This window comes from Macaca nemestrina, chromosome 8, assembly GCF_043159975.1.
Source record: "Macaca nemestrina isolate mMacNem1 chromosome 8, mMacNem.hap1, whole genome shotgun sequence".
Taxonomy (NCBI): Eukaryota; Metazoa; Chordata; class Mammalia; order Primates; family Cercopithecidae; genus Macaca; species Macaca nemestrina.
This window is the reverse complement of record NC_092132.1, coordinates 66,984,337-67,011,531: the sequence shown is the minus strand read 5'-3', so window position 1 is coordinate 67,011,531 and position 27,195 is coordinate 66,984,337. Positions and strand designations below refer to the sequence as shown.

General features: G+C 35.4%; 1 long non-coding RNA gene across 1 annotated transcript in view; it reads right to left on the bottom strand.

Moving 5' to 3' along the window:
• LOC112427016 (uncharacterized) overlaps positions 1-27,195 on the bottom strand; it is a 557,450-nt gene that overhangs the window by 469,748 nt on the left and 60,507 nt on the right. The window contains exon 2 of the long non-coding RNA XR_011606499.1: positions 19,317-19,442. This is a non-coding gene — a long non-coding RNA (uncharacterized lncRNA). The remainder of the gene's footprint in view (positions 1-19,316; positions 19,443-27,195) is intronic.

The window sequence follows — 27,195 nt, the reverse complement described above, 5'->3', positions numbered from 1 at the left end:
ATTGAAATAGGTTAGAGGAAACTGAGACAAACTTCTACCACCCTGGAAACTAAGAGACAAGTGAGAAGAGGGAGAGGTGACAATTTTAAAGAGATAGCCGAAGAACAATAGGGTATTTTAATATTATCATCAGCATCATCTAGGACTATGACCAAATTTCCAGGCTGACATTGTCTGGGAGCTCCTAATCTCTGCAGAATTTACATTTTTCCTTTTATAGCATTTTGGACACATGTCTAATTCTGTCCAGCATTCCATTCACCAATAACTGAGAACTCTAAGGTGACAAGGCCCTTCTCACAAGAACCCCATTACTCTCTTATTAAAAAGCAATTTTTCCTGTTTTAAAAATTAGGTTAAGAGTAGGTCACATCACTCCCTCTATTTTCTATTTACAATTGAATAAAAATTTCAACAGCTACCTGAACAAAGATACAGAAAGAGGAATAAATGTTATTTGAATGTCCATTATAATCTAAGTACCCGTATTTTTAAATTTTATGTATATGTAATATTATAATATCTCAAGCTTTACATTTTGAGATAAACTGATCAGTGTTTAGGAAGATAACAGAGAATATGGGGAAAGATTAATCAGATGGAAAGACTCTGATCCTCACAGAGTTTAGAATGCAGAAACAGAATTATGTGGCTCTCCCTCTACTGCTGAGCCTCATCTCTCTCTTTGGGATTGGCATCGTGCATTTATTCTGTCTGGGTACACTGGCATACTACCATAGTTTGAAAATGCCAATTTTCTTTCCTTTTATTCTCATCCCTAGTCGACTCTGTTTAAAGGCAGGGAGCGACCATTCAGGGCTAATTGGCTCTTCTCCCTGGAAGACTGGGTTCTATTCCTGTATCTGTCTCCCTACCTGCCTGCCTAATGTGAATACAGCTGCACCCCATGGAAGTTTCTGTTCTTGTCTCCATGCCCAGGACTTAGCCTATCTCATTCCCTACCACACTAATAATAATAATAATAATATTAATAATAATATAAGCAAATAACTGAATCCTTCTAAGGAATAGGGTGTTTTTTGACTAAAAATTAAAAGAGTTCATAGAAGGGCTTTTTATATCTCAGAGCACAAAACTTTACTTCAAAATTTGTTTTCTTTCCAAGGTAGGTCCACAGCATCAGCTCCTATCGCTTTCAAATTCTGCCTTTCAGTTTCTCTTTCTCCTTCCTCTGACACTCTTCACTTCCACCTTGGCCCTTAAACATGTCTTTTGTTTGCTTCAAATGTGGATTAATTTATCTCCTCTAATACACTGCATCCTACAGTCATCATTTATAAGTCTCCAAGTTGACAAAAGGACAGCAAATAACAGATCCTCCCATTTGTTTTCTCAATCCATCCTCCTTATAAAATGACTGTAAAATTATCATATGATATACATTTTCTGTCACATATTTAACACTTTTCGAATGTCTTTTATGCACAAGACTCCTTGTGAAGTGTCAAGAAGGTAGAAAGAAGTAATATACAACCACTAAGAAACTGCTTCTATCAATAAAGGCACTCACAGATAAATACATAATTAGATGAATAGGATATACACAGATATATATATATATATATATATATATATATATATATATATATATATTCAATGATACAGGTAGGAAATTAGGTATTAAAGGATGAGAGATGAGAAGATTGAGTAAGATACCAGTCACATGTAGAGCTATGAACTAAAAGTTTGGTCAGTGATATTGCCCCACTTCTGGGTAAAAAGAATTCTTGAAGTCTTAAGCACAGACAACACAAGGAATGGGAGGGACAATGATGAGTGGTGCATCACTAGGCTCGCAGTGATTCATACAAGCTGTACTTGTGTTGCCTCCAATGAAATCTCTCTTGGTTTCTGAGCCACGCTTTGGATTTCCATACCATAAGCAGTCCCACTGCTCCTGCCCCCATTTGTAATTATTTTGTGCTGGGTACTTCCTCCATTTTTATCCCCTTATCACGTCATTCCTATTGTTTTCCATAAAAGTACTTTTTGTAGATTTAGCCAAGCCTTCTTTGCCCCCCACACCAGCCACTGAATTTTCATATTGAAGGTGTCTTCATAACATAATATTTTGATAAATATAAAAGATGCAGGTCACCCTCAGGAAAAGATTCCTTCTTGCAGTATTTTAAACTATGGCCCAAAGAAGCACATTTTGCTTATTAAAATAATATTTGTAGACAGTCATCTTTTCCCAAATTATTGTTTTCCTAAATCTCATGTTTTATGAGAAATAATTGATAAAATACTCCCCATATTTCTAAATTATTTTTCCTCTAAGGTAGCACATACGTCATAAAAGTTACTTTCTGGTGTTTCTTTATCCCTATTCTTCCCTACCACTTATATGAGTGATTGTACTCATTCAACAAATATTTAAATGAACCTCTGATTCTGTTAGCGTTTGGAGATACTGGTGCAAAAGATGACTTCAAAGAGCCTGAGTCAAATGGGAAAAACTATGCAACATGATGACTAGGATGAACATGGTATTCTCAGAGTGTTATAAAAACCCAGAGAACAGGTACTTACTTCTTAACTCCATGTGAGTTAAGGCAGCTGTGGAGGCAGCAGGCTCAGGGAAGGCCTCCAAGAGGACATAACACTTAAGCTATTGCTTTTGCAATCAGTTGCACTATCATCTATCAAAATGTTTACGTTGGAAGCCAAGAATTCAGCCACTTCAACTCATTCTCCCAAACATTTCCCTCAACAAGTTATATTGATGCTGCCCTTTGCCTCCTTAAAATCACTTGAAAATTTGCAGTTTTCTTCATCCTTGTGCCCTATCTTCTTTACACCTCTGTCTTTTTCTAGAATACAGTTGTTCCTCGACTTACGGTACTTCCACTTATGACTTTTTGACTTTATGATGGTACAAAAGAAATACACAGTCAGTAGAAACCGCATTTTGAGTACCTATACAACCATTCTGTTTTTCACTTTCAGTATGGCATTCAATAAATTATATGAGAAATTTAACATTTCATTTAAAACATAGGCTTTGTGTTAGATGGTCTAGCCCCCAAATAGGCTAATATAGCTGTTTTCATCATGTTTAAGATAGAGTAGGCTAACCTATGATGGTTGGTAGGTTAAGTGTACTTTATTAAGTGCATTTTCAATTTATGATATTTTCAACTTATGATAGATTTACTGGGACTTAATTAACACCATCATAACTTAAGGAGCATCTATACAAACATTGCCCTTAGCTCTTTTTCCTGATTGCAGAAGCATTCCCCTCCAGTCTTTTATTCAGCTATTTTTTTTAACTTTGCTAAAATTCAAGACCTAAAACTCCTCAAAGATTGCTAAATTCTAACTAGATAAGTTTAGGGGTTTGTACCCCTAAAAATATCTCAACTTGTTCCTTCACAAAGCCACACAGTGCAGTGATTAAAAGCATAAAGCCTGGAGCCTAGGTTTGAATTGCATCATCTACTTCCTGGGGATGTTGGGCAAGCACTTAATTTATCTCAGGCCTCAGAATTCTTATTTTTTTAAATGGGGGGATTTCTTCATGTGATTATGATGGGGACTAGATGAGATGAGTTTTGAATTTTCTTAGAATACTGTCCAACACATAGTAAGTAATATTAGCTATAATTATTAGCTCTCCAAATTCATCTCCACTCCTATCTCTCTCTCTCTCTCTCTCTCTCTCTCTCTCTCTCTCTGTGTGTGTGTGTGTGTGTGTGTGTGTGTGCTGTGTATGGCAAGTGTTCATGCTGTTTCTATAAGGCATCATATTTTCTCATATTTGTATCTTTCACATGCTTCTTTCTTTACTTAGATCTGTCTTCCACGCTTTCTCCAAACATGGCGGACACGAACTTACCGTTCAGGTCTAACAGCTCCCCAGTACTGATATAGGTGCTTTTTCTATTGGTTCCCACTACTCCTTTGCACACTAATTATTCTGTATTATAATTGTGTCCCTGGTCTCCTTCATTAAATAGTGAATTTCTTAGGGAATTATTTCTTAATATCCAATTCCGTGTTCTCTACCCAATACTCAACACCAAGAAGCGAAGGTTTTAGGCATAACATTGGTTGTTTTAGGCTTAACAAAAATACTGAAAATTTATTAAAGCCTTAAAGAAGACCTAAATAGATGTGGAGACATAGATATTCATATATAAGAAAACTCAATAAAGATAACAAATTTCTCCTAATGTATAGATTTAATTCAATTCCCTCCCCATGATAGGCCCCAGTGTGTGATGTTCATTTTCTTAATCCAGTCTGTCACTGATGGACATTTGGGTTGATACCAAGTCTTTGCTATTGTGAATAGTGCCGCAGTAAACATACGTGTGCATGTGTCTTTATAGCAGCATGATTTATAATCCTTTGGGAATCTACCCAGTAATGGGATGGCTGGGTCATATGGTACTTCTAGTTCTAGATCTTTGAGGAATCGCCATACTGTTTTCCATAATGGTTGAACTAGTTTACAGTCCCACCAACAGTCTAAAAGTGTTCCTATTTCTCCACATCCTCTCCAGCACCTGTTGTTTCCTGACTTTTTAATGATTGCCATTCTAACTGGTATGAGATGGTATCTTATTGTGGTTTTGATTTGTATTTCTCTGATGGCCAGTGATGATGAGCATTTTTTCATGTGTCTGTTGGCTGTATGAATGTCCTCTTTTGAGAAATGTCTGTTCATATTCTTTGCCCACTTTTTGATGGGGTTGTTTGTTTCTTACTTGTAAATTTGTTTGAGTTCTTTGTAGGTTCTGGATATTAGCCCTTTGTCACATAAGTAGATTGCAAAAATTTTCTCCCATTCTGTAGGTTGCCTGTTCACTCTGATGGTAGTTTCTCTTGCTGTGCAGAAACTCTTTAGTTTAATTAGATCCCATTTGTCAATTTTGGCATTTGTTGCTGTTGCTTTTGGTGTTTTAGACATGAAGTCCTTGCCCATGACTATGTCCTGAATGGTACTACCTAGGTTTTCTTCTAGGGTTTTTATGGTATTAGGTCTAATATTTAAGTCTCTAATCCATCTTGAATTAATTTTCATATAAGGAGTAAGGAAAGAATCCAGTTTCAGCTTTCTACTTATGGCTAGCCAATTTTCCCAGCACAATTTAATAAATAGGGAATCCTTTCCCCATTTCTTGCTTTTGTCAGGTTTGTCAAATATCAGATGGCTGTAGATGTGTGGTATTATTTCTGAGGGCTCTGTTCTGTTCCATTGGTCTATATCTCTGTTTTGGTACCAGTACCATGCTGTTTTGGTTACTGTAGCCTTGTAGTATAGTTTGAAGTTAGGTAGTGTGATGCCTCCAGCTTTGTTCTTTTGACTTAGGATTGTCTTGGCAATGCGGGCTCTTTTTTGGTTCCATATGAACTTTAAAGCAGTTTTTTTCCAATTCTGTGAAGAAATTCATTGGTAGCTTGATGGGGATGGCACTGAATCTATATATTACCTTGAGCAGTATGGCCATTTTCACGATATTGATTCTACCTATCCATGAGCATGGTATGTTCTTCCATTTGTTTGTGTCCTCTTTGATTTCACTGAGCAGCAGTTTGTAGTTCTCCTTGAAGAGGTCCTTTACATCCCTTGTAAGTTGGATTCCTAGGTATTTTATTCTCTTTGAAGCAATTGTGAATGGAAGTTCATTCATGATTTGGCTCTCTGTTTGTCTGTTACTGGTGTATAAGAATGCTTGTGATTTTTGCACATTAATTTTGTATCCTGAGACTTTGCTGAAGTTGCTTATCAGCTTAAGGAGATTTTGGGCTGAGGCAATGGGGTTTTCTAAATATACAATCATGTCATCTGCAAAGAGGGACAATTTGACTTCTTCTTTTCCTAACTGAATACCCTTGATTTCTTTCTCTTGCCTAATTGCCCTAGCCAGAACTTCCAACACTATGTTGAATAGGAGTGGTGAGAGAGGGCATCCCTGTCTTGTGCCAGTTTTCAAAGGGAAATTTTCCAGTTTTTGCCCATTCAGTATATTGGCTGTGGGTTTGTCATAAATAGCTCTTATGATTTTGAGATACTTTCCATCAATACCGAATTTATTGAGAGTTTTTAGCATGAAGGGCTGTTGAATTTTGTCAAAGGCCTTTTCTGCATCTATTGAGATAATCATGTGGTTTTTGTCTTTGGTTCTGTTTATATGCTGGATTACATTTATTGATTTCCATATGTTGAACCAGCCTTGCATCCCAGGGATGAAGCCCACTTGATCATGGTGGATAAGCTTTCTGATGTGCTGCTGAATCCGGTTTGCCAGTATTTTATTGAGGATTTTTGCATCGATGTTCATCAGGGATATTGGTCTAAAATTCTCTTTTTTTGTTGTGTCTCTGCCAGGCTTTGGTATCAGGATGATGTTGGCCTCATAAAATGAGTTAGGGAGGATTCCCTCCTTTTCTATTGATTGGAATAATTTCAGAAGGAATGGTACCAGCTCCTCCTTGTACCTCTGGTAGAATTCAGCTGTGAATCCATCTGGTCCTGGACTTTTTTTGGTTGGTAGGCTATTAATTATTGCCTCAATTTCAGAGCCTGCTATTGGTCTATTCAGGGATTCAGCTTCTTCCTGGTTTAGTCTTGGGAGAGTGTAAGTGCCCAGGAAATTATCCATTTCTTCTAGATTTTCTAGTTTATTTGCACAGAGGTGTTTATAGTATTCTCTGATGGTAGTTTGTATTTCTGTGGGGTCGGTGGTGATATCCCCTTTATCATTTTTTATTACATCTATTTGATTCTTCTCTCTTTTCTTCTTTATTAGTCTTGCTAGCAGTCTATCAATTTTGTTGATCTTTTCAAAAATCCAACTCCTGGATTCATTGATTTTTTGGAGGGTTTTTTGTGTCTCTATCTCCTTCAGTTCTGCTCTGATCTTAGTTATTTCTTGCCTTCGGCTAGCTTTTGAATGTGTTTGCTCTTGCTTCTCTAGTTCCTTTAATTGTGATGTTAGAGTGTCAATTTTAGATCTTTCCTGCCTTCTCTTGTGGGCATTTAGTGCTATAAATTTCCCTCTACACACTGCTTTAAATGTGTCCCAGAGATTCTGGTATGTTGTATCTTTGTTCTCATTGGTTTCAAAGAACATCTTTATTTCTGCCTTCATTTCGTTATGTACCCAGTAGTCATTCAGGAGCAAGTTATTCAGTTTCCATATAGTTGAGTGGTTTTGATTGAGTTTCTTAGTCCTGAGTTCTAGTTTGATTGCACTGTGGTCTGAGAGACAGTTTGTTATAATTTCCGCTCTTGTACATTTGCTGAGGAGTGCTTTACTTCCAATTATGTGGTCTATTTTGGAATAAGTGCATTGTGGTGCTGAGAAGAATGTATATTCTGTTGATTTGGGGTGGAGAGTTTTGTAGACATCTATTAGGTCTGCTTGGTGCAGATATGAGTTCAATTCCTGGATATCCTTGTTAACTTTCTGTCTTGTTGATCTGTCTAATGTTGATAGTGGGGTGTTGAAGTCTCCCATTATTATTGTATGGGAGTCTAAGTCTCTTTGTAAGTCTCTAAGGACTTGCTTTATGAATCTGAGTGCTCCTGTATTAGGTGCATATATATTTAGGATAGTTAGCTCTTCCCGTTGAATTGATCCCTTTACCATTATGTAATGGCCTTGTCTCTTTTGATTTTTGATGGTTTAAAGTCTGTTTTATCAGAAACTAGTATTGCAACCCCTGCTTTTTTTTGTTCTCCATTTGCTTGGTAGGTCTTCCTCCATCCCTTTATTTTGAGCCTATGTATGTCTCTGCGTGTGAGATGGGTCTCCTGAATATAGCAAACTGATGGGTCTTGACTCTTTATCCAGTTTGCCAGTCTGTGTCTTTTAATTGGACCATTTAGTCCATTTACATTTAAGGTTAAGATTGTTATGTGTGAACTTGATCCTGCCATTATGATATTAACTGGTTATTTTGCTCATTAGTTGATGCAGTTTCTTCCTAGCCTCGATGGTCTTTACATTTTGGCATGTTTTTGCAATGGCTGGTACAGGTTGTTCCTTTCCATGTTTAGTGCTTCCTTCAGGGTCTCTTGTAAGGCAGGCCTGGTGGTGACAAAATCTCTAAGCATTTGCTTATCTGTAAAGGATTTTATTTCCCCTTCACTTATTAAACTTAGTTTGGCTGGATATGAAATTCTGGGTTGAAAATTCTTTTCTTTAAGAATGTTGAATATTGGCCCCCACTCTCCTCTGGCTTTTAGAGTTTCTGCTGAGAGATCTGCTGTTAGTCTGATGGGCTTCCCTGTGTGGGTAACCCGACCTTTCTCTCTGGCTGCCCTTGAGATTTTTTCCTTCATTTCAACTTTGGTGAATCTGGCAATTATGTGTCTTGGAGTTGCTCTTCTCAAGGAGTATCTTTGTGGCGTTCTCTGTATTTCCTGAATTTGAATGTTGGCCTGCTCTACCTACTAGGTTGGGGAAGTTCTCCTGGATGATATCCTGAAGAGTGTTTTCCAACTTGGTTCCATTTTCCCCCTCACTTTCAGACACCCATCAGACGTAGATTTGGTCTTTTTACATAATCCCATACTTCTTGCAGGCTTTGTTCACTTCTTTTTCTTCTTTTTTCTTTAGATTTCTCTTCTCGCTTCATTTCATTCATTTGATCCTCAATTGCTGATACTCTTTCTTCCAGTTGATCGAGTCGGTTACTGAAGCTTGTGCATTTGTCACGTATTTCTCATGTCATGGTTTTCATCTCTGTCATTTCGTTTATGACCTTCTCTGCATTAATTACTCTAGCTATCAATTCTTCCACTTTTTTTTCAAGATTTTTAGTTTCTTTGTGCTGGGTACATAATTCCTCCTTTAGCTCTGAGAAGTTTGATGGACTGAAGCCTTCTTCTCTCAACTCGTCAAAGTTATTCTCCATCCAGCTTTGATCTGTTGCTGGCGATGAGCTGCATTTCTTTGGAGGGGGAGATGTGCTCTTATTTTTTGAATTTCCAGCTTTTCTGCCCTGCTTTTTCCCCATCTTTGTGGTTTAATTTGCCTCTGGTCTTTGATGATGGTGACGTACTGATGGGGTTTTGGTGTGGGTGTCCTTCCTATTTGTTAGTTTTCCTTCTAACAATCAGGACCCTCAGCTGCAGGTCTGTTGGAGATTGCCTGTGGTCCACTCCAGATCCTGTTTGCCTGGGTATCAGTAGCAGAGGCTGCAGAAGATAGAATATTGCCAAACAGTGAGTGTACCTGTCTGATTCTTGCTTTGGAAGCTTCCTCTCAGGGGTGTACTCCACCTTGTGAGGTGTGGGGTGTAGGTCTGCCCCTAGTGGGGGATGTCTCCCAGTTAGGCTACTCAGGGGTCAGGGACCCACTTGAGCAGACAGTCTGTCCATTCTCAGATCTCAACCTCAGTGTTGGGAGATCCACTGCTCTCTTCAAAGCTGTCAGACAGAGTCGTTTGCGTCTGCAGAGGTTTCTGCTGCTTTTCTTGTTGTTGTTGTTGTTGTTACTGTTGTTGTTTAGCTGTGCCCTGTCCCCAGAAGTGGAGTCTACAGAGACTTGCAGGCCTCCTTGAGCTGCTGTGAGCTCCACCCAGTTTGAGCTTCCCAGGGGCTTTGTTTACCTACTTAAGCCTCAGCAATGGCAGGCGCCCCTCCCCCAGCCTCGCTGCTGCCTTGCAGTTAGATCACAGACTACTGTGCTAGCAATGAGGGAGGTTCCCTGGGCATGGGACCCTCCCGGCCAGGTGTGGGATATAGTCTCCTGGTGTGCCCGTTTGCTAAGACCCTTGGTAAAGCACAGTATTGGGATGGGAGTTACCCGATTTTCCAGATGTTGTGTGTCTCAGTTCCCCTGGCTAGGAAAAGGGATTCCCTTCCCCCTTGTGCTTCCCAGGTGAGGCGATGCCTCGCCCTGCTTCAGCTCTCACTGGTCAGGCTGCAGCAGCTGACCAGCACTGATTGCCCGGCAATCCCTAGTGAGATGAACCCGGTACCGCAGTTGAAAATGCAGAAATCACCTGTCTTCTGTGTCACTCGCACTGGGAGCTGGAGACTGGAGCTGTTCCTATTTGACCATCTTGCTCCGCCCCCCGTGTACAGTATTTTTATCCATTCATCACTGATGAACACTTACGTTGATTTCGTATCTTGGCTGTTGTGAATAATGCTACAATGAACACGACAGCACAATTATCTCTTCGAGATACATTTCAATTCTTTTAGATACATAACCAGAAGATTGCTGCATCATATGGTATTCCCATTTTTAACTTTTGAGGAACCTCCATACTATTTTTCATAATAGCTATACCAATTTACATGCCCCAAACCAGTGTGCACACATTCCCTTTTCTCTACATCCTCATCAATACTTGTTATCTTTTGACTTTTTGATAATAGGCATTCTAACAAGCATCAGTTGATACCTTATTGTGTTTTTTTATTCCTATTTATCTGGTCATTAGTAACATTAACTTTTTCATATACTTGTTGGACATTCATGTGTCTTCATTTGAGGAATATTTATTCATTTCCTTTGCCCATTTTTTTAAACTGGATTCTTTGCTTTCTTGCTATTGTTTGAATTCAATATATTGCTTGATATTAACCTCTTGCCAGGTGTATGATTTGCAAGTATTTTCTTCAATTTCATAGGTTGTGTCTTCACTTTGTAGCTTCTTTTGCTGTGCAGAAGGTTCTTTGTTTGATGCAATTCTATTTGTCTATTTTTCATTTGTTTTTGCTTGTGCATTTGGGGTCACACCCAAAAAATCATTGCCCAGACCAATGTCAAGACACTTTTTTTCTATGTTTCCTTTAGTAATTTTAGAGTTTAGTTCTTACATTTAATTATTTAATCTATTTTGAATTGATTTTTGTACATTATTATGGGTTGAATTTTGTCTCATGAAAAAGAGATGTTGGAGTCCTAACCCCAAATACCTCAAATTTGACTGTATTTAGAGATAGGGTCTTTACAGAGGGATGATGATAAAATGAAGTAATTGGGGTGCACCATAGTCTGATATGACTGCTGTCCTTATACAGAGAAAAAAAAATAGGGATGTTGGGATAGACATGCACACAAGGAAAGTGCTCAGTGAAGATTAGAGTTCTGCTGCCACAAACCAAAGAATTATCAGAAACTAGGAGAAAAGCCTAAAAGCAGATCCTTTCCTAGCACCTTCAGAGGAAGCGTGACACTGCTGCCTACTTGATCTCAAACTTCCTGAGCCATTAGACAATAAATGTCTGTTGTTTAAGCCACACACTTTGTGGTACTTTGTTATGGCTGTCTTGTCAAACTAATCATATCTGATGTGAGATACAGATTTTATCTCCTGCATATGGATATCCAGTTTTCCCCTCCTAATTTTTAAAGAGATTTTCCTTTCTTATGTGTTTCTAGCATTTTTACTGAAAATCAATTGATCATAAATGTGTGAAATTATTTCTGGGCATTCTATTCTATTCCACTGGTCTATGTGGCTGTTTTATGCCATTATCATGCTGTTTTAAGTCCTATAGCTTTATAGCATCTTTTGATATCAGTTAGTGTACTACAACCAGCTTTGTTCTTTTTGCTCAAGACAGCTTTGGCTATTTGGGGTCTTTTATGGTTCCATATGAATTTTAGAGTTGTTATTCTATTTCTATGAAAAATATCATTGTAATTTTGATAGGGATTACATTGAATCCATAAATCACATCAGGTAGTATGGACATGTTAATAACATTAATTCTTCAAATCAATGAACGTGCAATATCTTTATGTTAGTGTTTTTCCAGTTCCTTTCATCAATGTTTTATAGTTTTAGTGTACAGATCTTTCACCTTCTTCCTTAAATTTATTCCTAAGTATATTACTCCTTTTGATGTTATTGTAAATGGGATTGTTTTCTTCATTTCTTCTTTGTGTAGTTTATTGTTAGTGCGTGGAAACTCTAGTGATTTTTGAATGTTGCTTTTGTATTCTGGAACTTTACTGCATTGATTAATTAGTTCAAACAGTTTGTTAGTAGGGTTTTAGGCTTTCTTCCTCATTATATCTGCAAACAGAGACAATTTTACCTTTCAATTTGAATGTATTTTATTTATTTTTCTTGACTAATTTTCTGACTGGAACATACAATACTATATTGAATAGAAAAGTTAAGAATGAGCACCCTTGTCTTCTTCTCTTCTATCTGATCTTAGAAAAATAGTTTCAAATTTTTACCATTGAATATGATGTTATCTGTGAGCTTGTCATATATGGTCTTTATTATGTTGAGGCATGTAATTATATGTATGTTCTATACATTAAGTATTTTTATGATGAAATGTTAAATTTTGTCAAATGTTTGTTTTGCTTCTATTAAAATGATCATATAATTTTTATTCTTCTGTTAATGTGGCATATCACATTTATTGACTTGCATATGTTAAACTATCCTTGCATTTCAGGGATCAGTATAACTTGACCATGATGGCTGATCTTTTAAATATGCTGTTGAATTTGGTTTCCTGGTATTTTCTTGAGGATTTTTGGATCTATATTTATCAGAGATATTGGCCTGTACATTTTGTTTCTTATAGTATTCTTGTCTGACTTTGGTATTAGGGTAATGGTGACCTCATGAGTTTGAAAGTATTCTCTGCTCTTCAATTTTTTCGAAAAAGTTGGACAAGAATCAACATTAATTCTCCTTTAATTGTTTGGAAGAATTCTCTTGTGAATTCTTCAGGTGCTGAGCATTTTTTGTTGGGTGGTTTTTGACTACTAATTAAATCTCCTTATTAGTTGTTAGTCTGGTCATACTTTCTCTTTCTTTATAATTCAGTCTTGTCATCTTTATCTTTTCACAAAGCAAACTCTTAGTATTATTGATCTTTTCTAGTCCTTATTTATTTCTGTTCTAATCTTTATTATTTCCTTTCTTCTTCTATCTGTGTGCTTAGTTTGTTCTGCTTATTTTATTGTTCTGGGGTGTCAAGTTAGCAGTAAAGAAAGATTTGAGGTTAGGCATAGTGGCTCATACCTGCAAATCCAGCACTTTGCAAGGCCAAGACAGAAGGATTCTTTGAGGCCAGGAGTGGGAGACTAGCCTGGGCAACCCAATTTCTACAAAAAATAAAATAATAGGTATGGTGTTCCATGCCTGTAGTCCTACCTACTTGGGAGACTAAGTTGGGAAGATCATCTGAACCCAAGGATTCAAGGTTACAGTTAGCTGTGATTGCACCACTCCACTCCAGCCTGGGCAACAAAGTGAGATCCTGTCTCTAAAAACAAAAACAAAATCAAAAACAAATTAATGTAAACAACTACCACTATAAGTTTTCCTCTTAGAATTACCTTTGCTGCATTTTTTAAGTTTTGGTAGTTTGTCTCAATATATGTTTTATTTCCCTTTTGATTTCTTCTCTGACTCATTGACTGTTTGAGAACGTGATGTTTAATTTCCATGTATTTGTGAATTTTCTAATTTTCCACCTTGGTTAATTTCTAGATCCATACCACCATGGTCAGAAAATCAGAAAAGATACTTGATATGATTTCAATTTTCTTGAATTTATTAAGACTTTTTTGTGGCTTAACATATCATGTATTCTAGAGAATGTTCTGTGACAGCTTCAAATATATATATATATATTTATATATATATATTTATATATATATATATATTTATATATATATATACACACACACACACACACTGCTGCAATTGAATAGAATGTTCTATATATGTCTGTTAGGTCCATTTGGTCTCTACTGTCTTTCAAGTCTGATATTTTCTGATTTATTTTCCTGGATGATCAATATATCATTGAAAGTGGGTATTAAAGTTCCCTATGATTATTGTATTGCTACCTCTTTCTCCCTTCAGTTCTGGCAATATTTGCTTTATGCATTTAGGTGCTCTGATATTGGGTACATGTATATTTGTATTTGTTATAGCCTTTTGATAAATTGATCCCTTTATCATTATATAATGACCTTATTTGTCTCTTGTGATAGTTTTTGACTTAAAGTCTGTTTTGTATGATATAAATCCAGCTACCTCATTCTCTTTTGATTACTATTTGCATGGAATATCTTTTCTAGTGCCTTCGCATTCAACCTATGTGTGCCCTTAAAGCTAGAGTGAGTCTCTTGTAGGTGGCATACAGTTGGATCTCATTTTTTTAATCCATTCAACCACTCTATGTCATTTGAATAATCCATTTACATTTTAAGTAATTATTGATGGATAAGGATGTACTGCCATTTATTCATTATTTTCCAACTATTTGATAGTTTCTTTGTTTTTTTCTTTTTCTCTTGCTATCTTCTTTTGTGACTTGATAATTTTTATAATGGTATTCTTTTATTCCTTTTCCTTTCTATTTTGTGTATCTACTACAAGTCTTTTTTGTGGTTATAATGGGACTTAAGTAAAACATCTTGTAGTTATAAAAGTCTATTTTAAGCTGATACCAACTTAATGTTAACCATATTTTAAAACTTTGGAAACTTTAACTTTTCCTCTCCCCATATTTTATTTTATTGACATTACAATATACATCTTTTTATACTGTGTTACCATTAACAAATTACTGTAGCTATAGTTATTTTTAATTGTTTTGTCTTAGCATTAGTTTTTATAGAACAATCTAATTTTCAATTTTATGCTAAAAACAGAAAAAATTTTGATTTAACAAAGAACTATATTATTAGTATAGGCTCTAGAATAGCCAAACCTTATAGACTTCACTTTTATTTGTTTCAGGGTCTGTGTCTTGTTCAATCTTACCTTCACTCCTCAACAGTAGGAACTTGACAAGTTACTTCAATAGACTAAATATTCAAAGATAACAGTTAAATGTAAATTTAAAAAAAAAAACGAAGTTGCACAATTTGAAATTCTTTCTGTGTGAGTACAGCATGAAAAAATAAGATTGGGATCCAATTTATTTTTCTCCAAATAAATTTAACTGGGTGTTATGTCTTTATTCCTGATGGTTTATATCACTTTAGAGTGAACATTTTAAAAAACCTAGTGGACACAGTACTATTTATAGAGAAATTTGAAAGAAAAAAAACTGAGATTAATGTTTATAATGTTCACTTTTGACAGCCTATGTTCAGGCTTGGGTTGTCTGGTCAACATTTGGGTCTGATTCGTAGTTTCCAATTCATGGTGCATAGTGTTCTAAGTCAATTCCCTAGGAGAGATTTAAGGCTAACTTTTCCACAGGTTTTCTCAATTAAAGATGCATCTAGCTCTTTGCCCACATCACCCACATCTGCTCATAAAAACAAAATGAATAATGGAAGACACATGTGCTGACTTATTATTCATTTCAGCCTTTTGCAGGTGCAAATGCAAGTTTTAAGGTGCAAAGTGGAGCCACAAACATTGTGGGCTTGTCCAGCTGAAATTCTAAGCTTTAATCACATCTAAATAACTCCTAAGGTGATGTGATCATAGGATTTTACTCACAAAGAGGGTGTAATAAATATTTTAAATTGAACTGGTATATATTAACAGATGAGGCTACATTATTTAGAGAAAATGAAATGCAGATAATTTTCACCATATTTGGTATTTGATAATTATTTTTATATATTAACCTAAAATTCACCTTAGTATATTTCATAAAAACTTTTACCAAATAAAACAGGAAATAAAATACTTTGTATTTATACATAACTGAGTCAGGGATTTATATTGACAATTAACTTGAATCTACCATAATTACTTCATCTCTTTGCAGCTGGAGTAGACTTCTAGCAGACAAACTAAGTCAACATTTGGTTACCAGAAGGAATAGAGGGGCTCATTGGTGCAAATAATGCTAAACAGCAGAAAATCCCCAAATCATTTATTTTCAGCTTGGATATGTATTTAAGGCATTGTCCTTTTTTTCCCCAGCAGATACTCACTTGCAATTTCATTTTCCAAAGATTTTTTCATAATACGTCTTACTAATGATTAAATTGCCAAAGAACTTTATTAGCCAGCACATAGGAGAGTATGCAAGACTGTGTCCCTTGCCAGTTAAGATAATATAGGTGATGTGGCTGTTGGAAGATCAAGAACAGAGCTTTTTTTCTGAGGAAACAACTAAATCCAGAACCACCTCTTGTGACCAGATTTCCATGAAGTTTATTAGACATGGTATGCTCTGCAACTTCCAATGCCCAGCTATATTTCAATCGGTATTCTGCTTGAGAAGAGAAAATGCCTTTCTTCCTACTCGGGTAAAAAAAAGAAAGAGAGAAAGGAGAAGAGAAGAGAAGAGAAGAGAGGAGAAGAGAAGAGAAGAGAAGAGAAGAGAAGAGAAGAGAAGAGAAGAGAAGAGAAGAGAAGAGAAGAGAAGAGAAGAGAAGAGAAGAGAAGAGAAGAGAAGAGAAGGGAAGGGAGAAGAGAGGAGAAGACGAAATACAGCTGTCTGGTTTCTTTATGAACTAGAGAAACCCAGCTTTCACAGAATGACACACACCACACATACCACACCAACACAACACAACACAACACACACTCACTTGCTTTTATTTCACATTGTAAATATAACATAGTATCATAATTATAGAAATATATTATTTCCCAAGCCACAAATGTAATTATATCATTATCCAATAAAATATAATAGAAAAGATATTGTCAAGGGACACTTATTTTTTAAAAATTATACAGTGATAGTGGAAGAGAGTTCAAAAGTCAATGAAAGAGAGAAAGGACATTGCCCTCTTGGCTTCATGCTTAAATATATTAATCTTATTTCATCAAACCCAAGGCAGAGAAAATTGAAAATTTAGCTCTGTTTTTACATTTTACTCCTATTATAAGACCTCTCAACACAGTCCTCCCTACTCTGCTTCTCCAAATCTAAATCCTGCCCATTTTTCATAACACAGCTTAAATCCTGACTCTTGTAAAGCATTCCCTGACTGTTTCATCTGGAAGCAATCTTTCCTTCTTTTAAACTTCCACAAGACTTATTTTCCATACCACTCATTTAGCACTTATTATTTACTGAATGGTAGAGATGTAATGCTTTCAGAAATGTTGAAGCCATAATAGAGATTTTTATCATTTTGTATTGAACACAAATTTTTATTTTTAAAGTGAAATAAACCTATGTTTTTTTACTTTTCTTTATGGATCTAAAATTTAGTTAGATTATCAACTATGTCATCGTAGCTAAAAGGAAACATGTAATGCTTATTGTATGCCAGATACTGTTTTGAGGACCTTAGAAATATTAACACCCTAACTACTTTAGGAATATTAGATTAATAAAAGAAGTTTTATATATATAGTAATAGTAGATGCATATGTAAATATGTATTTTTGTGTGCACTATATATATACACACACACATATCCATATGCATATATGTGCATTTTTATATAAATTTACTTTGCTTATATAAATATCCTGGAGAATTGAAGTAAAACAATATTCAGGACTTTAATAAAAACATATCAATAAATTATTAATAATTATAGATTTTTATTATAGATTTATTATTTACTCTAGATTTATTAAATGTATGCTATTTTTTCACTTTTATAATAGATAACAATAAAGACTGCTAAACAATAAGAAACCCAGAATATCTTAGCACTTTACTTCTTTGAAGAAGATAAATTTAAAATGAAAAAATAATTCATATACTTTGCATCACACAAAATTAGACTTTACGTCTCTGAACTTAGGATACCCTCTCTCTATCTAGCAAACATATGTTGGCTTTACTTCTCTAAGGAAAAAAAATGTGGACAAAAGTGAAACCTAAATAAAAAATGCTCAAAAACAGCCTGGAAGTCCTAGATTTTAGTCTAGCATCAACCTTCAAACAGGTATAAGTGGTTAACTTCTTTCTTCTTTGATCTCTTCCTTGTTTCTTCCTCTAGAGATGGGCACCAATTCGATTAATAATATCAAAGTATTACAGTTTCAAATTTCAAAATCTGTGTTATGATTTTGCGCACAATGGATGAAAACCTACTCAAGTGAATTTTAAGAACCATATCTATCATCAATTTTTTATATCATGTAACTTAATTTTAATGAAATACAGGCAAAACTTTCCATTTCCAGAAGCAGATAAAGTTAAAGTAATTATAATAAAATTACAGGACTCATATCTATATCTACATTAGTCTTTTATAGGTTTAGAAATTTCTTGAATTAGTGTCATTATTAGAAGTGTGCTGAAGACAAAGGAAATAATTTAAAGCAGATGAGCAGAAAAAGGTCATTCAAAGTCCTTGCCTCTGTTCTGGGTGAATCCTTGAAAAATTTCCCATGTATTCTAGACTAACAGATACTTCACCTTCTTTCCATGTGCCTTTTTAATGACTAGTGTTAAGTGCATTGCTTGCTCTGCAATTCAGTCAAATGCAATCACACTTCTATCACTGTTAATTCATGCTTATGAATTGTGTCTCCAACATCTCCTAAAAAAGGGCTTTGAATTCGAAATATATTTGTTAAAAACATGTAATGAAATGAATAGATGGCAAGAGCATAGCTCCATGTCTGTACCAAAATTCAGCATGGCAAGTCCACTGCGAAGAAGGCTTCAAATTTTTCTTTTAAACATTTCTTATTAAAATAACATGAACTTAAAAGAGGAATCTCGTTTTTTTCTCTGTTTGTAAACTTTCTCTTTGTTGTGCTACTTTACTATCATCTGAAACTATAGATTATTTCCAATGAAACAAAAACTCACAGTGAGGGTCTAAGCTATGTGAGTACTCTAAGAATCAATCAATCAATCAATCAATCAATCAATCAATCTCTCTCTCTAGGCATTTCTGGTTGTCTGGCAAGTTAGTTCCACTAATAATTGCTTTTTAAAGAGAAGACCAATAAGCCTCACGGATATCAACACAACCCCCTAAAAATAAAATATTCAAACTATTGAGTCACAAAGCCCATCTTTTAGTCACCCAGGCGCTGTACTCAATTAAGAAGGAATTTCCTTTAAAGAGAAAAGTTAGTTGAGGGACAGACCTCAACTATGACTCAACTTCGGGGGTTCAGAATCAGGTGAAGGTTTTACTTCTCAGCCTACAAATCATAGCTCATATGTCTACATAGGTAGTTCATTGAGTAGAATAAAATGCACCTTAAAATTGTAGGCAACTGTTCCCTCTAGCCTAACCTCAAGTGTCTGAAACATCATAAGGGAGAAAGAATATATAAATTCACAAACCCAATATTTAATAAGAAGCCAACAGCAAAGAACTATTCTGTTTTTCACAAATTTTAGTGATGGATTATCTTTTTACTGTGGTGATGCAAGAACACAAAAAGGAGGAACAATGCCCATTTCATAAAGACAGAGAATATTACTTGAGTAAGCTCACCTGGGTCATTGAAGAAGCAGGAAATTTCCTCACCTTATGTAGGCTGGTCATAGGCAGTAGAGAGACGCTGTGGATGAGAGGTAGAAGACAACAGGAATGTACACAAACATTATGAGATGGTCCCAGCTAGAAAGAACAGAGGAGAAGCTGTTTTATAAATTATTTTGGTGATCTTTTCACCAACCCAAAGGATTATGAAAACTGAAGAAACAGTAAACATAGAAATTTTTATATTACATAGATTGATGAAATCAAGTGCAGGTTATAAAAGCGAGGTAGCTAAACATAGTTTACTTATCTTAAAAATGTGCTTTTGTTTTACATTTAGGAGGCCAAAAGGCCATCATACAGCATTTCAAGTTTTTTCTTGGTCAAAAGTCATCTTGTACTATTTTATGTACTAACAGTTGAGGCCTTCAAATTGTTACTGACTTGTGAATTATTTTTAGAAGCACTTACCTTTTCCCACTAGAACTAGGTTACAAGTATCTTTGAAGAAAAAAGGAGCACATCTAGTATTTATTTGATTCCCTTGCAATGTGTAACAGACACCTAGTACAGACGTTTGATATATTGAGGTTCATACATAGCGGGATATTCATTTGAACTCACACTAACTATGTCTTGTCTACCAATGAAAAATACAAGACAACAGCTGAGATCGCTGCCATTCGTATTAAGATTTATTATGGTGCCAAATTATATTCTAAATTTCTGCTGTATAATAAATTAGAAAATGAGTGAGGTATCACTTCACAAAACTTTCATTTCTGTATTTCACATATGTCCTTTTATGGAAGTCTTGTTATTAACCATCTGCTAATCCTGTGTCTTTCAAAGCTATTCAAACACAAGTTCATGGTTATGATTAGATTAAGCTATTTTTAAACTATTTTTTATCAGTATGTTTTCCTTTCTGCAACAGAAGACATAATTTAGTAGAAAAGATACTGGAGAAGTGACTAAATAATTTGAGAAAAAGGCTAGAGCAAATGTCTTGTGTATAGAAAAGTAAAATTGTAAGAATCCATACCAGGGAGGGCATCCGCAAAATTGGACCAACCCCCACACTGCAACCTTCCTTATTTGAAAGGTTTTCTAATTCAGCTGTTTTTTGCTTATTGTATTTATTTTTGTTGCACTTTGGGAAGTAAACTGGAATTCAAAAAAGAATTATTTCCTGCCCTTTGGTGCCATCATGAGGCCAGAATAACAAAATACTAAGAAAAGACTATCTCCAGGGGAACCCAAGGTTTTGATAATTTTCTTTAGGGGAACCCAAGCTTTTGATATTTTCCTTTTTCTCCAGACGTAATTATCCGGAGAATTAGAGTTTATTTCAGCAGTGTAATTACCTTTACCTTAATTGAAACCCTACAAACTACAAACCATAGCTCATATGTCTACAAGGGTAATTCAGTGACTGGATTAAAATGTACCTTAAAGTTGTAGGCAACTGTGAAATTCTAGTTTTGTCAGTTTAGAATCAATAAAATATTTATGTTTTGATGTTACATAACCACATACTAAAGCTTTTAGAACCAAAGCTTTTTAAAGTATTTTAAATCAATCATATCAATATTTTAGCTTTATATATTTAATGTATTCACCCTGTGGTATTGTAGAATAGTATATAAGACAGTATGATATATTATCTGAGATGTCTCAAAATACAAGGTTATGATATAATAAGAGAATATGCTATTTTGTAAATAAAAGCAATGACAATAGGAAAAATATTGCAAATCAATGCACTAGAAAGAATGGCTAACGGACATCCAAAGACTTTCTACCCAGACAAAATCAAAGTAGTAGAATAAACCAGATGATTCGGTATATAAAATATTACCACAAAATGAATCTGAAAATTACAAAAATATGTTTTATTAAAAGTTTCAAAGTCAAGGCAGGCGAATCACGAGGTCAGGAGATCGAGACCATCCTAGCTAACACGGTGAAATCCTGTCTCTACTAAAAATACCAAAAATTAGCCCGGCAGGAGGTGGTACGCCCCTGTAATCCCAGCTACTCAGGAGGCTGAGACAGGAGAATCGCTTGAACCTGGGAGGCGGAGTTTCCAGTGAGCCAGGATATATCTTGTTCAGCTTTCTCTGTTCTATCTGTATTATTATTCTGAGACTCATACTACATGCACTCTCAGCTTTATTATACAAGTGTATTGACGGAGTTAAAAGACATTCATTAGACATCTACTTTTTCAGGCCATATGATTTTTTTCTGAATTGTTCAAGTTTTCTCATGTGATGAAAACATGATACTTACATGCCTGATAATGCCTAAATCTGAATTCTTCCCACTCACTCTCAAAATTCTCTTCACTTTTCTCTCATTTTGCCTTCATGACATCTAGAAATTGAAGAGCTCTACAAATTTTATCCATATGATATGGGCTCTCTCTAAAAGATGGAAAGTTTCACTAGACATACGTCTTGCTTCTCTCAGTTTTTCTTATTTACTGAAAAAGCCACAGGCAGAGGAAAATAGGAAACTGCTGAACTGGTTTTTATCTGCTTTTGTTCTTACACTATTCTCTTCTCATTTTGTTTACCTAGCACTTCTATGGAATATAACCATATTTTCATAATTATCAAACAAATAAATACCATCATCAACTTTAGTTGTAGTAAAAGTAGCCTGAATTGCTTTCTTTCCTTTTTTTTTTTTTTTTTTTTTTAAATCTCAGAGACAGACCTTATATATGGAAATAGTAGTAATTTGTTCTCGTTTAACAACAGTCACGATCTCCATTTGGGACTTGGTCTCCAGCATTCCTTCAGTAGAATCACAGTGCTAATCTCAGCTTGGCTTTGGGCATATGCTGCCCTCATTTGGCCTGTGTAACACTGTTCAAGACAGATTATTAAAACTAACATTTATCCCACGGATGAACAAAAGTTAAGTCTCCCTCGGCTGTAACGGTATTAAAGGCTCCTATCACCAGTGGGAGTTATCAAAAAAGAGATGTTTTCTGCCCTGATAAAATGTTCACAGACCTACCACTCCCAGTCTACCACTCCCATGATAAGAGACTAGCACTTACCATGGAAGCTTGGGAGCCATTGTCACTGGAGATGAAAGGGAGTTCTCTGGTCACCTATAACCTCCTTCTGGCAGGGCAAGATGATTCCTATGTCAGACACTATATTTAAATTTCATCTTATCATAATTCTATTCATCTCACATACTGACATGGTCTCTTTCCATTTCAACGACATCATATCTTGCTTTTACTTCATTGTATTAAGTTTCTTCAGAAAAATAGAACTATTAACATATATATACACTAATGAATATATTTAAATATACTACATGTTAAGTAACATATTTATATACTATTTGAATTCATATATTCATATATCTAATGTATCTATCTATCTATCTATCTATCTATCTATCTATCTATCTATCTATGTTGCTTAACAATAATATTTTCTGAGAAATGCACTGACAGGCAATTTCATTGTTGTGTGAACATCCCAGAGTACACTTCCACAAACCTAGATGGTTTTGTCTACTACACACCTAGACTATATGGTACAACCCATCACTCCAAGACTACAGATGTGTACAGCATTAATACTGTAGATAATTGTAACACCATAGTATTTGTATGTCTAAACATATCTAAACTAAAAAGGTACAGTAAATATGCAGCATAAGATATTTTTTCATGGTACACCTGTATAAGATGCTTGCCATGAACAGAGCTTGCAGGACTAGAAATTGCTATGAGTGAGTCAGTGAGTGGTGAGTGAATGATGTGAAGGCTTAGGATATTACTGTACACTACTGTAGACTGAAAAAAAACTGTATCCTAAGGATACACCATATTTTTAAAAATACATTTTTTATTCATTAATAAATTAACCTATTAGAGTAACTTTTTAAATTTATAAGCCTTTTAATATTTTAAGTTTTGACTCTTTTAAAATAACACTTAAATCACACATTGGTATAGCTGTATAAAAATATTTTCCTTGTTTACATCCTTATTCCATAAGTTTTTGTCTATTTTCAAGTATTTTTTTCTTTTACTTTTGAAACTTTTTGTTTTAAACTACCACACAAACACCCACATCAGCCTAGGCCTACACAGGGTGAGAATAATCAATATCACTGTCTTCCACTTTCACATCTTGTCCCACTGGAAGCTCTTTGGGGGCAATAACACATAATATCTCTTACGATAATAATACCTTCTTCTGGAATACCTTCTGAAGAATCTGCCTGAGGCTGTTTTATAAATAACTTCTTTTAATAAGCAGAAGGGTTATGTGCTAAAATGACAATTAAAAGTATAGTATAGTAATTGTCCATTCATGTCCTTAGCCCACTTTTTGATGGGATGTTTGTTTTTTCTTCCTCATTTGTTTGAGTTCCTTGTAGATTCTGGATATTAGTCCTTTATCGGATATATAATCAAGATTTTCTCCCACTCTGTGGGTTGTCTGTTTACATTGCTGACTGTTTCTTTTGCTGTACAGAAGCTCTTTCATTAAATTAAGTCCCACCAATTTATTTTTTGTTGTTGTTGCATTTCCTTTTGGGTTCTTGGACATGAAGTCTTTGCCTAAGCCAATGTCTAGAAGGGTTTTTCCAATGTTATCTTCCAGAATTTTTATAGTTTCAGGTATTATATTTAAGTCCTTGATCCATCTTGAGTTGATTTTTGTATAAAGTGAGAGATGAGGATCAAGTTTCATTCTCCTACATGTGGCTTGCCAATTATACCAGCACCATTTGTTGAATAGGGTGTCCTTTTCCCACTTTATGTTTTGGTTTGCTTTGTTGAAGATCAATTGGCTGTAAGTATTTGGGTTTATTTCTGGGTTCTTGGTTCCATTGGTCTATGTGCCTATTTTTATACCAGTACCATGCTGTTTTTGTGACTATGGCCTTGTAATATAGTTTGAAGTTGTGTAATGTGATGCCTCCAGATTTGTTCTTTTTGCTTGATCTTCCTTTGGCTATGTGGGCTCTTTTTTGGTTCCATATGAATTTTAGAATCGTTTTTTCTAGTTCTGTGAATGATGGTGGAATTTTGATAGAAATTGCATTGAATTTATAGATTGTTTTTGGCAGTATGGTCATTTTCACAATATTGATTCTACCCATCATGGGATGTGTAGGATGTGTTTCTACACACATGGGATGTGTTTCTATTTGGTTGTGTCATCTATGATTTCTCTCAACAGTGCTTTGTAGTTTTCCTTGTAGAGGTCTTTGACCTCCTTTGTCAGGTATATTCCTAAGTATTTTATTTACAAACGGCCAACAAACATATGAAAAACTGCTCAACATTACTAATGATCAGAGAAATGCAAATCAAAACCACAATGCAATACCACCTTACTCCTGCAAAAAAGCCATAATCAAAAAATTAAAAAATAATAGATGTTGGCATGGATGTAGTGAAAAGGGAACACTTCTGCACTGCTGGTGGGAATCTAAACTAGTACAACCACTATAGAAAACAGTGTGGAAATTCCTTAAAGAACTAAAAGTAGAACTACCATTTGATCTAGCAATCCCACTACTGGGTATCTACCCAGAGGAAAAGAAGTTGTTATACAAAAAAAGGATACTTTCACACATGTTTATAGCAACAAAATTCACAATTGCAAAACTATAGAAGCAGCCCAAATGCCCATCTATCAATGAGTGGATAAAGAAATTGTGGTATATGATGGAATACTACTCAGTCATAAAAAGGAAAAAATTAATGTCATTCACAGCAACCTGGATGGAACTGGAAACTATTATTCTAAGTGAAGTAACTTAGAAATGGAAAATCAAACATCATATGTTCTCACTCATAAGTGGGAGCTAAACTATGAGAATGCAAAAGCATAAGAATGATACAATAAACTTTGAGGACCCAGGGGAAAGGATGGGGTAACGGTGAGGGATAAAAGACTACAAACTGGATTCAGTGTATACTGCTTAGGTGATGGATGCACCAAAATCTCACAAATCACCACTAAAGAACTTACTCATGTAACCAAATACCACCTGTTCCCCCAAAACCTATGGAAAAATTTTTTTTAAATGTAAATAAAGAGAATAGAATTATTCTGATACAAAGTAAAACATTCATAGAGGACATTATAGGCAAATGTATAAAGTTTTTATCTTTGGAAAAGACCACCTGCAATTTACACCAAAATTTATTTTCTTAATTTGTCTTCTACTATAGAAACGTACTGATTTTTGAACTTTTGATCATATAATACACTCCAACATGCTTTAATGATGATGTGTTGGTTTAAAAAGGTTCAATTAAGAATCAAAACATATAGAATGAAATTTAACATTAACTTTTTTGATTTTGCAGAAATTTTAATTTCACTGGGTGAGGTACATATAATGGTGCTTCAGTAATTGAAGATTCACATTTTTTAAAAAATAGTACAGTAAATATATAGTAGATCAGTAACACTGACATTTATTGTCATTATCAAGTATGATGTACTGTATATAATTGTATGTGCTACACTTTTATACCACTGGCAACACAGCAGGTTTGTTTACATCAGCATCACCACAAATAAATGAGCAATCCATTGCACTAAGATGTTCTGATGGCTACAACATCACTCGTCAATAGGAATTTTTCAGCTTCATTATATTCTTATGAGACCATTGTCATATACGCAGCCTATCACTGACTGAAATATTGTTATGCAGCACTTGACAGAGAGGGAGAGAGGGAGGGAAGGAGGGAGGGAGAGAGGAAGAGGGAGAGGGAGAGAGGGGAGAGGGAGAGAGAGGGGGGAGGGGGAGGGGGGTAGAGAGAGACAGAATTACAACACTTGGCTCAGGCAATTATCCTAGCCAAAAAAAATCCCATGATTTGCTGTGCAAGCTGGATAACCAGTAAAGTCAGTAGTGTAATTCAGTCCCAGTCTAAAGGCCCAAGCACCAGGGGAGCTAACGGTGTAAGTCCCAGTCTGAATTCAAAGTCCTGTTAACCAAGGGCGCTGATGTCCAAGACCTGAAAAAGATGGATATCCCAGCTCAAGAAGAGAGAGTAAATTTGCTCTTCCTGTATGTTTTTGTTCTATTTGATCCCTCAGCAGATTAGATACTGAAAACTATTATCTATATTCAGTCTAATTCAAATGCTAATCTCTTCCAGAAGCATCCTTACAGACACACCCAAAAATAATATTTTATTGGATATCTTGATGCTCCTTAGCCCAGTCAAGTGACATAAAATAAACTATCACATTCATTATATAGTTTGGAGAAGAAAAAAAAAATTTAAGAGACAACTGAATATCTGATTCAATTGAAATCTAAGAAAATATTTCAATTTATAACAGAAATTATTTAATGCATACATGTGTTACACAGATTATAGAAGGGAACAGGGAAGAAACTCAGAGATTATCAAGAGCAGGGAGCCATTACTAAATCCTGGATGGAAGAGATAAATGGGTGAGGCAGTGTGGGAAGAGCGCAGGGGCTGCTGTCACTTGGTAGAAGATGGAATTACATAACTATTACATTGGTGCAAAAGTTATTGCATTTTTTTGCCATTTCTTTCAATGATACTATCCAAGAGAAGCCGGAGCCATTCAGGCTCCAGACACAAATGGTACACCTGAAACTCCTCTTCCCTTTCTTCTCTCTTCCTGCTGCCTTCCAATCTCTATCCAACAACTCTTACTGAACAGACCCCTACCAGATCTCTCAATAAGGAAACTTGAGATATAAATAAATCTTAATAAGGAGACTTAATAGCCTGCAGGGATTAGCCTCCCAGCACATAAAGCAGAGCAGTGGAATAGGGAGAAAAGGATCTTGAGCCAAACTGTGCCAGTACTGGCACAGAACCCTAGGCTAGTAGGGAAGG